The sequence below is a fragment of the Chiloscyllium punctatum genome, chromosome 17 (assembly GCF_047496795.1).
Source record: "Chiloscyllium punctatum isolate Juve2018m chromosome 17, sChiPun1.3, whole genome shotgun sequence".
Lineage (NCBI taxonomy): Eukaryota > Metazoa > Chordata > Chondrichthyes > Orectolobiformes > Hemiscylliidae > Chiloscyllium > Chiloscyllium punctatum.
In genome coordinates this window covers 88,175,177-88,190,916 of record NC_092755.1, presented here as the reverse complement: position 1 = coordinate 88,190,916, position 15,740 = coordinate 88,175,177, and the positions used below count along the sequence as shown (strand labels likewise).

The following is a 15,740-nucleotide window of genomic DNA, read 5'->3' as shown; positions in this document are numbered from 1 at the left end:
ATGGTAATTAATTGTCTTCTGAAGAAGTCATACCAAACTGGAACTGTTAACTCTACCTCACTCCATGGACCTTGCCAGACCTGAGCCTCTACAGCATTAACTGTGTTTGTGTTTTATTGTGTTGCTTAAGTTTGTAGTGGTGTTCAACATGTGCCTTACCTAAAGAGGCTAACTTGCTCAGTTAGCTGGACAGCTGGTTTCTAACCCCAACATTGTAGGCTCAATTCTTACACTGACTGAAGTTACCATGAAGGTGCTATCTTCTCAGCCTCACCCCTTTTCTGAGGTGCAAATAACCCTCAGTTAATTGGAGAGTACAGTTGTAGCGACTTTACTGGTACATTTCATCCATTTTAACACTTGAGACTGTGGAGCATCTTTTAAAAAATAAACCATTAGTCATCTTTTGTATTTGTGAATATTGTTGCTGCTGTTCTCTGCAGCACACTATTAATCATCATTGAGATAAATTCAGTGATTGGACATAGCCACAGGAAATAGACTGATGGCATTTAATTTTACATTTGGTGGTATTGTATCAACAATGCGCTTTAATCTGGGAACATTTCCGATCTCACTAAAATAGGTAATGATCAAAATATATAGTGGTTCCGTGTGCCACATTTCAGTTCATTGTGCCAATTAATGCTCTGATAATCAGAGGAACATGGGATTAGAAGTAAGTCATTTCACTATTTGAACCTACTCTCCTGTTCAGTAAGATAATGGGGAAGTGGTGGCATTGTAGGAATACTATTGAACTATTAATCCAAAACACCAGGCAAATTTTCAATAGGTTTGATCCCACTGTAGAAGATTGGAGAATTTCAATTCAATAAAAGCTGGAATATTCGGTGACCATGTAACCGTGTGAAAACAAAATCTGCTTCACTAATGTCCTTCAGGGAAGGGAATCTGCCATCCTTACCTGGCCTGGCCTTCATGTGACTCCAGACCCAAAGCAATCTCGTTGACTCTTAACAGCCCTCTGAAATAGCTTAAAGAGTCAAGCAGTTCAATGGCATTAGGGCCAAATGCCAGCCTTGAGAAGAGGAGAAATAGTCCACGTCAGCAAAGGTCATTTGAGTATAAAATCACTGCACTTGGAGTTTCGGGGATTGGAAATCGGGGTGGGGGGGTCAGTTGATGCTCAGATTTACTCAATATGCCAAGATGTACATTTAGCAGTGGACCACACTAAAATGCTAAGGGGTGGAGTGTTGACAATTGGCTTGCGGTGAATGGATTGTCATGCTGTGCATCTTTTGAAAGTGGTTCTTAGATTGCTCACATCTTCATAGTGAAGATTGCTTAACCACCATACAAACTGTATCTGTATGGTGGTTAAGCCCCAATGGAAGTCAAATTCTGGAAAGGTGCAACATACAAACATTAGAAACAAGAGCAGAAGTAAACTATTCATCCTTGAGAACCTACTCTAACATTCACTAAGGTCATGGCTGATTTGTTTGGATTTTGAATTCCACATTTCTATCTTCCATGATTTCACATGAATCTATCAGCCGCTGTCCTAAAAAATATTTGTGACACCATTTCCACCACGTTTTAAGTTAACAGGCACACAACATCGTGTTATAGTCCAACAGGTTACTTTGAAAGAACAAGCTTTCAGAGGTCTTCTCCTTTGTCTGGTGGCTACCAGCTACTAGCTCCCTGATGAAGGAGCAGCGCTCTGAAAGTTTGTACTTCCAAATAAACCTGTTGGACTATAACCTGGTGTTGTGTGACTTTTAACTTTGTCCACCCCAGTCCAACACTGGGGCTCCTCCACATCCTGGCCACCTTTGAAGGCAGAAAGTTGCAAAATCACACAGTCTCTGAGAGATAAAAGTTTTCATCTTTGCCTTGAAAAGGTGACCCCTAATTTTAGTGCTTCCTTCTCCAGGACTGTCCTTTCCATGTACATCTCGTTAACACCTCCAAGGACCATATACACTTTAGACTACACGCCTTTGGAAACAAGTCCACTCTATCCAACCATTCCTAATAAAACAACCTACTCATTATAAGGATCAATCTAAACTAGCCATTAGTAATCCAATATTTCGCTATTGTGCAGAATCAAAATAACCTATTGTCACCTCAATAGTTGCTGCCATGATATCATCATTCATCTTTCACCAATCCGCTAGATCGAATTCATTTCTCAAAACAGTTACACCAGCTAGACTTTTGGTATTTGTTCTCAATTTCTGTTTCCTTTTGTCAACTTTGCAAAATCAAGTTAAAATTTTCTTTTTATTTAAAGTGCAGAGCCACGAACACTGAGGTGAAAGAAAACCAGCAAAGCTGACATTAGCCCGAGGCATCTGCTGAAGTGTGGATGAATGTCACAAGCAATTGAAGCTGAAATGGGGCCAGTGCTGACTGTGACTGTGAGTAACAGACGATGGCTTTAGTTTTTGCAATACTGAGAGGATCCCGCCTCTGTCATTGTGGGCTTATCGACTCGGCTAAACTATTGCCCTCATGTTTAATTTAAACAATTAAAACACTGTCTTTGAGCAGCAGCATTTCAAAGGTTCCCGATCTTTGTCATTGTGAAATTTCCAAAGTTGTTACCGTTTTCTGGGCACTATCTGTGAAACTGACAGTGCCTTCTGATTTCCGCACATGTACAGTTACATGTGAATATCCAGAGACTGCTGTCAGTCATTCCCTGCTCCTCCACAGGGAACACAATTGGCAAGCCCAGCAGTTATTACGCTTGAGAAGATGGTGGTGAGCTACTATCTTGAACCACTGTGGTCCTTACAGAACAGGGACACTCCTAGTGAGGCTCTGCCAGGACTTTGAGGACAATGAAGGAACGGGGATATAGTTCTAAGTCAGGATGGTGTGTGACTTGGAGAGAAAGCTACAAGTGGTTGTGTTTCTGTGCTACCTCTGCCCTTCTCCTTCTGGGTGATAGAGTTTACAGGTTAGGCAAGTTCGATCGAAGAAGGCTTGATAAGCTGCTGCAGTACATAGCACACACTGCTGCCACTATGTGTCAGTTAAGGGTTGAGTTAACATCAAGGATATTGGATAGAGTGCTGATATAGCAGATTGTTTAGTTCAAGATGGTGCCAAGTTTTTTGAAGGTCACTGTAATCTTGAGTAAAGTCCCACCAGCTGACAATTGTTATAAGTCCCCTGTGTTCAGAGGGAACTTTCCCACTTCAAGATACAATCTTGCTGTTAAAATCCCCCAAAGCATTGTGCTTTATTTATAGTGTGCAACTTTGTTTTTCCTTTTCTCATTCATGGGCCAAGGGCATCACTGATTCGCCTGGAATTTATTGCCCATTCTTAATTATCCAGAGACAAAAACAGAAATTGCTGAAAAAGCTCAGCAGATCTGGCAGCATCTGTGGAGAGAAATCAGAGTTGACCTTTCGGGTTCAGTGACCCTTCCTTCACTACCCTGGGGGCAATTAACAGTCAACCACATTACTGTGGGTCAGGAGTCACAAATGGGTCAGACCATGTGAGGACAGGAGATTTCCTTGCCCAGATCGCATTAGTTACCCAGATAGTTTTTATGACAATTGACAATAGTTACATCATTATCATTATGCCAGCTTTTTTTTCAAAAGTTCCAGATTTGTATTGAATTCAAACTTCACCATCTGCCATTGTGGGATTCCCAAACCCATAACCCCTGAAATATGAGTATAGTGATATTTATCTCAAGAGGATTGGAATGTAAAAGCAGTGATGTGCTACTGAGATTTTATAAAGCTCTGGTTAGGCCCCATTTGGAATACTGTGTCCAATTTTGGATCCCACACCTCAGGAAGGACATACTGGCACTGGAGCGTGTCCAGTGGAGATTTACACGAATGATCCCGGGAATGGTAGGCCTAACATACGATGAATGGCTGAAGATCCTGGGATTGTATTCATTAGAGTTTAGAAGATCGAGGGGAGATCTGATAGAAACTTATAAGATAATTCATGGCTTAGAAAGGGTGGACACTGGGAAGTTGTTTCCATTAGGCAGGGACACTAGGATCCATAAGCACAGCCTTAGAATTAGAGAGGGTCAATTTAGAACAGAAATGAGGAGACATTTCTTCAGCCAGAGAGAGTGGGGGGGCCTGTGGAATTCATTGTCATGGAGCACAGTGGAGGCCGGGACATTAAATGTCTTCAAGGCAGAGAATGATAAATTCTTAATCTCACAAGGAATTAAGGAGTACAGGGAGAGTATGGTAAGTGGCGTTGAAATGTCCATCAGCCATGATTGAATGGCAGAGTGGACTCCATGGGCCGAATGGCCTTACCTCCACTCCTATTTCTTAAGATCTTATGATCTTATTATAACTAGGCCACCAATTCCCCAGTAAACTTGACTTATGAGAGTATGGTAAGTCATAACTCTCACTGAACCATCTCTCTTCCCTGCAAGTCCAAGATGGTAATTATTTCAGATTAATAGGAAAAAATCCATAATATTTTAAGACAATAACAAATATTTTCTACAGTTTGTACACCTTATGATGTTTCTGCTTCTCATGTGTGTGACCCAGTCTTTTTTTTGTTTCCTGTAAAAGCTCTGAAAAATGAGTAATAGTAAATTTTACTTCCGGGATTACTGAGAATACTGCAATGTGATTGGCTGATTACTCTGCTCGAGGGTATCAGTTTCAATAGAAACCTGGAGACCCTTTGACTAAAATTAATGCCAAAGAAATCACTTTGTGGGTAGTTTTGTCTTAGGTCAGTAGTGAACCTCGTCACTTTGTCATGACCTGCCAATTTGGATTATTTCTACCTGCTTTCCAGATGTTGGTCTTGTTACTTAGGGAGATTGGGCTGTGATGTCGTTTTCTCTCGGGTTAAACATCACTGTCAGTATGATATAGTCTGAACACTTCCTTTATATGCTCATCAATCCAATTTTTACCATAGAGTCCATGGAGTCTTTTTTTTTGTTGAGACAGATGTCTTAAAGTTTATTAACACTATGTACACTGATATGACAATGCACACTTACCTGCAGTCTGGTTTCTATACTTATATTATTATTACTTTATCTGCATGACTGACTGGTTGACTAACAGACCAACTGACTAACTGCTTTTAACTGGCTAACTGCTTACCTGAATGATTGATTAACGAAAAGTAAGATCGAGGCATCTTTTGTAGAGTGTCAAGTGTTCTGATGCCATCTAGCTGTCTTAAAGTTATAGTGCCTTTCTGAGGCCTGTGCAATATTCTAATAGACTGAAGGAATGGCTGGAAATATCTGGAGATAACAGTTATCGCCAAAGCAGCTCTGGTTATGGTGATTTTGAGAAATGTGCAAACTGTCTATCACTTGTGAGTAATGGAGAGACGGACTGTAAGAAGGATTGAGAAGATGAAGGTACTTTGAAGAAAGAAACTATTTTCACCCTTAAACCTGGCTGAATCATGGGAAGATCTGGTTTTCACCCCAATACACGAGCACTGTTTCTTTCATTGCAACAGAACAACTTTCAGAAAGTACTTAATGAACAGCACAGCATTTGCTGACATGCTAACGATGTGAAAGATGGCACGGTGGCTCAGTGGTTAGCACTGCTGCCTCACAGCACCAGCGTCCCAGGTTCGATTTCAGCCTCAGGCGACTGTCTGTGTGAAGTTTGCACGTTCTCCCCGTGTCTGCGTGGGTTTCCTCCGGGTGCTCCGGTTTCCTCCCACAGTCCAAAGATGTGCAGGACAGGTGAATTGGCCTTGCGAAATTGTCCACGCTGTTAGGTGCATTAGTCAGAGGGAAATGGGTCTAGGCGGGTTAGTCTTCAGAGGGTTGGTGTGGACTGGTTGGGCCGAAGGGCCTGTTTCCACACTGTAGGGAATCTAATCTAAAGTCCCCTTCCCTTTAGAGCAGGAGCAACAGAATAATGGTCAGAACAGGGATCCATGGCTGTTTCTTAGTTTTGCCATCCATGGTATAATGTCATGGAGCACGCATCCACTAGAGTCTTGTGCCAGCTCAATCTCACCATAGAATCATTGAGTCATACTGCATGGAAACAGACCCTTCAGTCTGATCAGTCCATGTCAACCATAATCCCAAACCAAACTAGACTGCGCTTGGCCATAAATATCCCTGACCTCTGTAGCTAATTTCTTCAGTCAGAACTGGGACACTGATTACAATAAGAACTTACATTTATGCAGCGCCTTTAATGGAATGAATCAACCCGAGGCTCTTTGTGGGAGCATTGTGAAACAAAGTAAAAGAAAGATGCGTCTTTTTATAAGCTGAACATGGTTGTGAAGGTGGAAACTGCAAAGGTCTAGTGTAGCTTTTGCCATTTCGATATTTGGCTCCATTCACCTTCTTGTTACACAAGCCAAGAACCCCCTCCTTAGCAATCAGGAAGCTAATCATCTCAGGTGTATGCAGGCTGGTCAGTTCCCTCACAAACAGAAGGCTGTGTGGCCTCTAAAAATGTAGAAATGATGCACCCCCTCCAACATTGCGACCAAATTTTAAAACAAGCTGGAGAGACGCTGTGTCTCCATCAGTTAATTCGCAGAAAACCTGTATTTTACACAGCGAGAATGGCTAGTAACAAACCTGAGGACCCAAAGGCCATTTTTTTTGTGTCGAATCCACAAATAGACTTCCTTGATATATGTGCTGAAATCATGGCTTCGGGGCCTTGTGTGCGGCAATGAGAAAGTGATAGCCTTTCACTGAGCTAGTATATTTATCTCTTCTGTCAGCCTAATGCACTTTATTATTCTTTGCTGTTGCTGTAGGAGAGGTGTAACACAATACTGATATGAAAACATTTTGCCAGTCCTCAGGGATGAGCTTCAATTTAAAATGTAGCTTAAGGAGGCAAATGGTGACTGGAGTGGTAAAAGACTGACCCTATTTCTGATTTCTTTCATTCTCAAGGAATACAGCTGGCCGTCAAATTTTACCTTCCCTCTTTTATATACAAAAATAAAAAGAGCATTCATTTGATGTAAATGATGTGTTTGCTGATGAAAATGGGAAGCTAGAACTCACTTCTTTTTGGCACTCAAGGATTCCACTGAGGAAATCTCAGCTTTCACCTTGTGACCCTGTCAGCTTTTCAGTTTCCAAGGGATTTAATATATAAGGGCAAAGGGGAAGAAAGATTTTCATGTCTCCCTTGGAGAATTTGCAGGAACTTTGGGTGACCCAAAGAAAGGTTTCAAGATGAGGCAGGCTCTGCAGAAATTGTTGACCACAGCAAAACGTTGAGATTCAGGTTCAAAAAGAAAAAAAGAATTCTGAATAAGGACGGCAGTGAAACCATCACCAGATAGCAGGACATAGGAAGGTTGGAGCTTGAAAAGGAAATGGAGACTTTGACTGTTCATCTCTTCTTCCTCAACATCATCTGCCAAATGCTGTCCACGTTTCATTAATTTCCTGAGTAGTCAAAAATCAATCAACTGCTGACCCATGTTTCTGATGAAGGGCTTATGCTCGAAACATCGACTCTCCTACTCCTCAGATGCTGCCTGACCGGATGTGCTTTTCCAGCACCACACTTTTTTACTCTGATCTCCAGCATCTGCAGTCCTCACTTTCTCCTGCTGAGCTGAATATGTCAATTAAAAGGCTTCCAGAAGAAATCCATGGGTATTATAAAATCAACATGATTATTGAAAATTAGCTGGAAAGGGAAGGAGCTGATAGAAAAGGGGAGGCTCTGATGTAGTGGTAACGTCCTTTGGTTTGTAATCCATGTTCTGGTAACATGGGATCAAGTCCCGTCATAGCTGATGGTGCAATTTGAATTCAATAAAAAATCTGGAATCAAAACCTAGTTTAATAGCAACAACTGTCATAAAAACCCATCTAGGTCACTACAGCCCTTTCGAGCAGGAATTCTGCCGCCTAACATGCGTACATGTGACTCCAGACCCACAGCAATGTGGTTGATTTTTAACTGCCTTCTGCAATGACTTGTCAGTTCAAGGGCATGGCCAACACAATGATGCCCCCATCCAATGAATTAGAAACAGTGTCTGCTTCGAAGGTAAGACATGGAGGTCAATCATGGACAGGTTTGCTGTCTTAAGATCCAAAGTTCAAAAGAGATTCCCCATTGTGAGTTTGGATGAAATGTTAGCCTTCCTTTTCCACCATTAATTATTTCTCCAGTTGCCTAGATTGCATTGAGGAATTTCAGAGTGGCCTTCCTGGTTCAGGAGTGTTGGAGGGAGCTGTGTAATTCCTCCTGATAGTTGCTCCTGGTAACTTTTAATATTTACTACCTCGAACAGTATTTGGTACTGGATAATCAGGTTAATCAGGTAATTGAAAGATAATCTTAATTTTCCTTTTTTTGACATGATCCCATCTCGTGATTAATGGTGAAAGATACAGCAGCATAGAGTACCTACAGAAGGGGCACTGTCCTTTGATAACAAGAAGGTTTACTCCACAATAGCAACAAGGAGAACTTCATTTGATCAGACATAATGACTAGGATCTGACAGCGCTGTTAGTGATAAATCCACTCCCTCTGCAAACAAGAGCAGAACTCCTGTCTCCTCCCCAGACTGTGTAGAATGGGTGGAGCCAATGGAACATGAATTTTAATCACTTCAGAACTGTAATCTTATACAATTGGAGATTGAATTCAACTTTACACTCGTCAACACCTTCAAGAAAGGAGGAAGAGAGGCAAAGGGAGGCTGAAAGGCAATTCTGGAGAGCAGTTAGCATTTTCTCTCAAATATAACTCATAAATCTGCCAGCAGTGGAATGAAAAAAGGACAATTCAGTCTGTAGTCCTGCCTACATGGTTTGACATGTACGTGATGGAGTTCTACACCTGAGGCTTTTAAAGAAGAGTTGCAAATTGGCTCGGCAACAGAAAGCAGAAGGCGATGATAAATGAAGACAGCTCTACCAAGGGAGAACTGAATGGCACAGATCTTCAGTGAGCTATTTCAGGCTCTAGATGGACTTCCAGTAATATGCATCGTACAAACCTGCACAGTATAATGTTACAAAATTTGCTGATAATGCCAAGTGGTGTGGTTTGGTGCCCAAAGTCGAGAAGATTGATCACATTGAAATTGAAGGAGCAAATTAATTTAAGGAGTTCTGAAGAATTGTAATGTAGGTAATCATGAAATAGCAGAATGGAAGGGGAGTATGTGTGTTTGTCTGTGTGTATCTGTTTGTGTGTGTGTGTCTGTGTATGTTTGTACCACTGTGTGTCTATGTGTTTGTATGTATGTGTGTGTCTGTGTGTCCATGTGTGTGTGTGTGTGTGTGTGTGTGTGTCAGTATGTCTGTATGTGTGTGTGTGTGTGTGCGCACGCGCGATTCAATCCATTCGCCAAACAGGAAGATGTTTGTAACAAAGTTGACTCAAACACAAGGATGCATTCTGAGTGTTTGCTCATACTTTTATGTCATTGATGGGACTGCTGTAAAATACATCTGGAAGTGAGTTTTGAGAAGATTTATAGCTCAGGTTGAGTTTTGGTTGGAGGTTTGCTCGCTGAGCTAGAAGGTTCATTTCCACACGTTTCGTTACCCTACTAAGTAACATCTTCAGTGGGCTTCAGGCGAAGCAATGCAGAAAATTCCTGCTTTCTATTGATTTGTTTGGGTTACTTTGGATTGGTGATGTCATTTCCTGTGGTGATGTTATTTCCTGTGATGAAGTCACTTCCTGTTCCTTTTCTCAGGGGGTGGTAAATGGGGTCTAACTCGATGTGTTTGTTGCTAGAGTTCTGGTTGGAATGCCATGCTTCTAGGAATTCTCGTGTGTGTCTCTGTTTGGCTTGTCCAAGGATGGATGTATTGTCCCAGTCGAAGTGGTGTCCTTCCTCATCTGTATGTGAGGATACTAGTGAGAGAGGGTCATGTCTTTTTGTGGCTAGTTGGTGTTCATGTATCCTGGTGGAGAGTTTTCTACCTGTTTGTTCAATGTAGTGTTTGCTACAGTACTTACAAGGTAAAAAAACACACAAAAGGACAGTAGTTATTGGTACACCCTCTCCCACTCTGCCAAGGACATGCAAGTCCTGGACCTCCTTGACCACCAAATCTAAGCCACCTGACACCTGGAGGAAGAACGCCTCATCTTCTGCCTTGGGACCCTCCAAACACAGGGCATCAACATCAACTTCACCAGTTTCCTCATCTTCCCTCCCCTTAAATCATTCCAGATCCAACTCACCAACTCAGCACTGCCCTCTTAACTTGTCCTACCTGTCCATCTTCCTTCCCACCTATCCACTCCACCCTCTCTCCAACCTATCACTATCACTCTCCACCTGCATATACCAATCGCCCTCCCAGCTACCTCACCTCCACCCTCATCCCCACCCTCCTATTTATCTCTTCGCCCCTACCTCCCCCTCCCCTAACATTCCTGATTAAAGACTTACGCCTGAAACGTTGACTCTCCAGCTCCTCGGATGCCACACTTCTCGACTCTGATCTCCAGCTTCTGCAGTCCTCACTTTCTCAAACCTACTTTGCGTACCCTCTTTTGCAGCTCGACACTTCTGCAGTAAAGTCAAATTTTCAAATTCTTTCCAAGATCTCAAAAGATACCTATCTCTTACCTTCGTCAACCACTCTTCTCTCTGATAGTTCGTGGCAATTTCAAATACAGGTTTGATGTTATTCCCACAATGCATGAGATCTTTTCTTTGGCCTTTGGCAACACTGATGGATTCCTGGCACTGTAGGGTACAGGCTTGGTCATTCAATTAGAGTAAATGTACATAAATGCACAGGTGATGTTCCAAGAACCATTTCCCTGATTCTGTGCTTTTCTGTTTCTTTAACTATCTCCTTGGGTAATACCGAGTAAAGCCACAATTAGTGATGGTGAGTCTGTGCAGAGGTGTTTATCATTCTCATGTGGTCAGCTGTTGTTTCTGCAATTTCCCTTTTTATTTTTTACAATGCTCTGACTGAAAGGAAAGGCTGTTGTAGTCTTAGAAGTTCAATTGAAACTGCATTGCAATGTCACTTTCTCACAGTGATTTAACAGAAATAGAAACATGATTTTTTTTCTTGTGCTATGATGTTCCATCATCTAGGTGTTATACTTGGAGGAGGTGTCACAGGAAGCAATCAAGTTATGATAAATAACTTCTCGACTGGAGTTGCCTGGCTACTCTGGTACATTGATAAGCCAAGTGAACTGTAGCAAGTCTTGGATTGAAGACATTTGTCACACCTTATCACTGCCCATGACACATCCCATCATTGTAGGTTTGAAGATATGATTTTAAAAGAACTTAGTTTCTACGATGTCAGTCAAGTACCCACAGTTCCCAAGTTATGATTATACGTGCTCTTTTAATTCTTTTTAAAGTCATCTCTTTAAATGTAAACCATATTCTAGAATCAAGAGAATTAATGGCCAACTGAGCACAGAGTGGAGCAGAATAGAACAGAAGGAACGATGGAGATTCACTAAGAGTGAGGGTATGTTGCAGTGTCACAATCATAGAATTGCTATCATGCAGAAAGAGGCCATTTGGCCCATTGTGTCTGTGCCAGCTGTATGACTGAATGCCAATTTCTTGCCTTGTCAGTTTGTCTCAGGAGGCTAGCTGCTTTGCAATGCAGACTAACGCCAACAGCATGGGTTCAATTCCCACACCAGCTGCGATTACAGTGAAGGATTCTCCTTCTCAGTCTGTCCTTGGGTTAAACCACCAGCAATTGTCTCTCTGTCTCTCTAATGGGATGTCTTGTGGTCCAGTAAGACCGTGGTGACTTATTCCCTGTACATGATTCCGATCCAAATAATCATCCAGTGCCTCCATTGAACCTGCCTCCCCACATTTCACAACAGTGCATTCCAAACCCAAACCATGTGAAAAATATTTTCCTCACTTCATCCTTGCTTCTTTTGCACGCCACTTAAAATCTATGCTTTTTTTTGTTTTCTTTTATGAGCAGAAAATAAATATGAGTTCAAATCCCACCTCAGCCTCTGTGGGATTTAAATTCAGTTTATGAAATTGACCTGGAATGGAAAGCTGGTGTTTACACTAGTGGCTCGAAAGCTGCTGATTTGACACAATAACCCATCCGAGCCCGGGGCCTCTTCTATTCCTTTCTCTGTTTTCTTTTCCTTATTGTTATTTTTCTCTTCCTCCTTTCCTACAGGGGAGGAGTGAGTGTGGGTCCAGCATGGGATCTGGCGGTATTGGTCAAGGTTGGTCAAGCAGTGAAGAGATGGCGCTGGTGGGTGGTGACTCTGACGATAGGAGGGGTCCGGCGAGGTATCAGCGGGGTGAAACTTTGAGACAGTGAGGACTGCAGATGCTGGGAAGTTAGAGTCGATAGATGTGAAGCTGGAAGAGCACAGCAGGTCGGACAGTATCCAAGGAGCAGGAATGTCAATGTTTGGGGCCAAAACCCTTCCTCAGGAGTGGGGAGGGGAGGGAAGTAAATAGAGGGAAGGGTAGGTGGGATGGAGATAAGTGGATGCAGGTAAGGGGGTGAAACTTTGAGCTGGAGCAGTGGATAAAGAAGAAAGATGGACTTTCTTTCGGATATTTGTTTCATTTATAAGTTATTCAAATTGGCGCCGGAGCGTGGCAACAGTTGCACCTTTTCACTCTATTTTCCCTGAAAGACAAGTGACAATAAATCATTCAAATTCATTTAATCCGAGTAACAGAAGTCCATTCAGGATGGAAATCTGCCACCCTGATGCAATCGGGCTGAAATGTGACTCCAAGCCCAGTGCTTTAACAGTCAGTTGTATTTAGTGCCCACATCCTGTGAGCACATTTAAAAAAATATAGTGTTTTGCTCCAAAATCCCAACTCTGTGTTTACATTCCAATTTATAATGTGCAAGAGTGAGTGAAATCACTGGCCAGCAATATTAAGCCTGTGTGTAAATTCATTTTAAGATACCTTGCTAACAGCAGACTTGATAGTTAAGAAGAATGTCCAGTTAGTCACTCATTAATGTTTAAGTCAACTTGCAGCAGTTAGCATTAATACCAACCCATTCCTTCTGAAGGGAACTGAAGAATTTTAGACAAATGCATGAACCAACGCCCTATGAGAAAAAGTGTCATTTTGAACTAGCTATTTCTGGTAACCATTGACAATGTCACTTCAGTATTAATGTTAGTTTTCAGGCTAAGAATCTGCGGTGTACATCTATATTCTGAGCATAACATGACCAGCTGAAAAGTGACACTCTCACCAGTTCCACTTAAATGAGACAAAAATGAAAATGTTGTGTGTTGGAAGTCAGGTAGCACCTGTGGAAAGAGAAAAGTCAATGTTTGGTATGATGACCAATTTATGAGGTCTAGCATTAAAAATGGTTAAAACAATTTCAGTTTGCCTAGCTACCATCAGTTCTGAGGAAGGTTCACTGAACCCGAAATAGTAACTCTGATTTCTCTCCACAGATGCTGCCAGACCTACTGAGCCTTTCCAGCAGTTTCGGGTTTTGTTTCAAAATCTGTCCTCCTTACTCTTTCGTAGCCCTACATCATGCTCGTATTTTATGTCAAGAGTGTGGAGCTGGAAAAGCACAGCAGGTCAGGCAGCATCCGAGGAGCAGGAAAAACGAGGTTTTGGGTGAAAGCTCTTCATCAGGGCTCCCTGATTGGACCAAATTAACAGCCAATCAGGAACTCACATTCTATGAGATTCACCTGGCTGACCTCATTGCAATCACTCAAGTCCCTTCACTCTGAGGCTGTGCTATCAAGTCCTAGTCTCTCCTATTAATGGAAACAGCTTTCCCATGTCCACTCTATCCAGGCCTCTCAGTATCCTGTAATTCTGTAATAACTGAGTATCTTAAGGAGAGAGAAGAAAATAATTAGTGAGGAGCGTCAAAACAATTGACAAGATCAACGAACAAGATGCAAAATAGGAGTGAACATTAATCAAATAGCAGCAAGCTCATCCATCAGGCAAATATGTACAATAACATTGAATTACTTTTGCCTCTTGTTGTATCTTCAACAGCCATGTATGGGAATGGATTCCTCTCCTGCCTCATCCACACATAAGCAATGGCCACCTCTCTCACATAGGGGCTGCCAAGCTTCAGAAGTTGCTGGCTTGCCTCCCATTGGCCCTGCAGACTCAAGAGTTGCCAATCTGAAGTCGGAGTTGAGGGCAGAGACAGCCAATCAGGGAGTTGCCTCTACCAACCTGGCTCCAGGGGTGTGCACTCAGGGATCCCGTACAATCCGGTACATTGGAATCTCAGGAAACTCCAGCCCAATATTTCAAGTCTCTTCCATCTGAGGTGTCTGATCTTTAGCATCTAATCCTTAGTTTCTGTGTTCTTTCCATAGGAAGACCATCCAAATTTGCATGCAGAGCTGTAAAACATAGAACATAGAACAATACAGCACAGAACAGGCCCTTCGGCCCACGATGTTGTGCCGAACATTTGTCCTAGCTCTCTCTCCTAGTTTACCAGTCCATTTCATACTCTCCTCTTCAACAATACAGTCCCTCTCATTTGTAAATACTGAAGAAAAGTACTCATTCAAGACCTCTCCTATCTCTTCCGACTCAATACACAGTCTCCCACTACTGTCCTTGATCGGACCTACCCTCATTCTCATCATTCTCATGTTTCTCACATACGCATAAAAGGCCTTGGGGTTATCCTTGATCCTACCCGCCAAAGATTTTTCATGCCCTCTCTTAGCTCTCCTAATCCCTTTCTTCAGCTCCCTCCTGACTATCCTGTATCCCTCCAACGCTCTGTCTGAACCTTGTTTCCTCAACCTTTTGTAAGCCTCCTTCTTCCTCTTTACTAGACATTCAACCTCCTCGTCAACCAAGGTTCCCTCACACGACCATCTCTTTCCTGCCTGACAGGTACATACATATCAAGGACATGTTGTATCTGTTCCTTGAAAACGTTCCACATTTCAATGACATCCTTCCCTGACAGCCTATGCTCCCAACTTATGCTTCTCAGATCCTGTCTTGCAGCATCGTATTTACTCTTCCCCCAATTGTAAAACCTACCCTGTTGCATGCACCTATCTCTCTCCATAACCAAGTTGAAAGTCACAGAATTGTGGTCACCATCACCAAAATGCTCACCCACTAACAAGCCCATCACTTGTCTCGGTTCGTTACCAAGTACCAAATCCAATATGGCCTCCCCTCTGGTTGGACAATCTACGTACTGAGTTAGAAAAGCTTCCTGGACACACTGCACAAACACTGCCCCGTCTAATCTACTTGATCTAAAGAGCTTCCAGTCAATATTTGGGAAGTTGAAATCGCCCATGACTACTACCCTGTGGCTTCTGCACCTTTCCAAAATCTGTTTCCTAATCTGTTTCTCCACATCTCTGCTGCTATTGGGGGGGCCTATAGTAAACACCCAACAAGGTGACTGCACCTTTCCTATTTCTGACTTCAGCCCATACTACCTCCAAAGGCAGATCCCCCTCAAACTGCCTTTATGCAGCCATTATACCATTTCTAATTAGCAACGCCACCCCCCCTCCTTTTTTACCACCCTCCCTAATCTTACTGAAACATCTGTAACCAGGAACCTCCAACAACCATTCCTGCTCCTCTTCTATCCATGTTTCCGTGATGGCCACAACATCGTAGTCCCAAGTACCAATCCATGCCTTAAGTTCACCCACCTTATTGCTGATACTTCTTGCATTGAAATATACATACTTGAACCCATCTCTGTGTCCGCAAATATTCCCTGTCAGTGCTACCTTCTCCACAGCCTTCCTACATTCTTGGAC

At 42.5% G+C, this 15,740-nt stretch overlaps 1 protein-coding gene across 5 annotated transcripts in view; it reads left to right on the top strand.

Moving 5' to 3' along the window:
- wscd2 (WSC domain containing 2) overlaps window positions 1–15,740 on the top strand; it is a 593,216-nt gene that overhangs the window by 166,239 nt on the left and 411,237 nt on the right. For 4 of the 5 annotated variants that reach the window (XM_072587825.1, XM_072587821.1, XM_072587822.1 and 1 more), the window contains exon 2: window positions 2,270–2,396. The gene's annotated coding sequence lies outside the window, so the exon portion shown is untranslated. The remainder of the gene's footprint in view (window positions 1–2,269; window positions 2,397–15,740) is intronic. The other variant, XM_072587824.1, reaches the window with a different exon arrangement.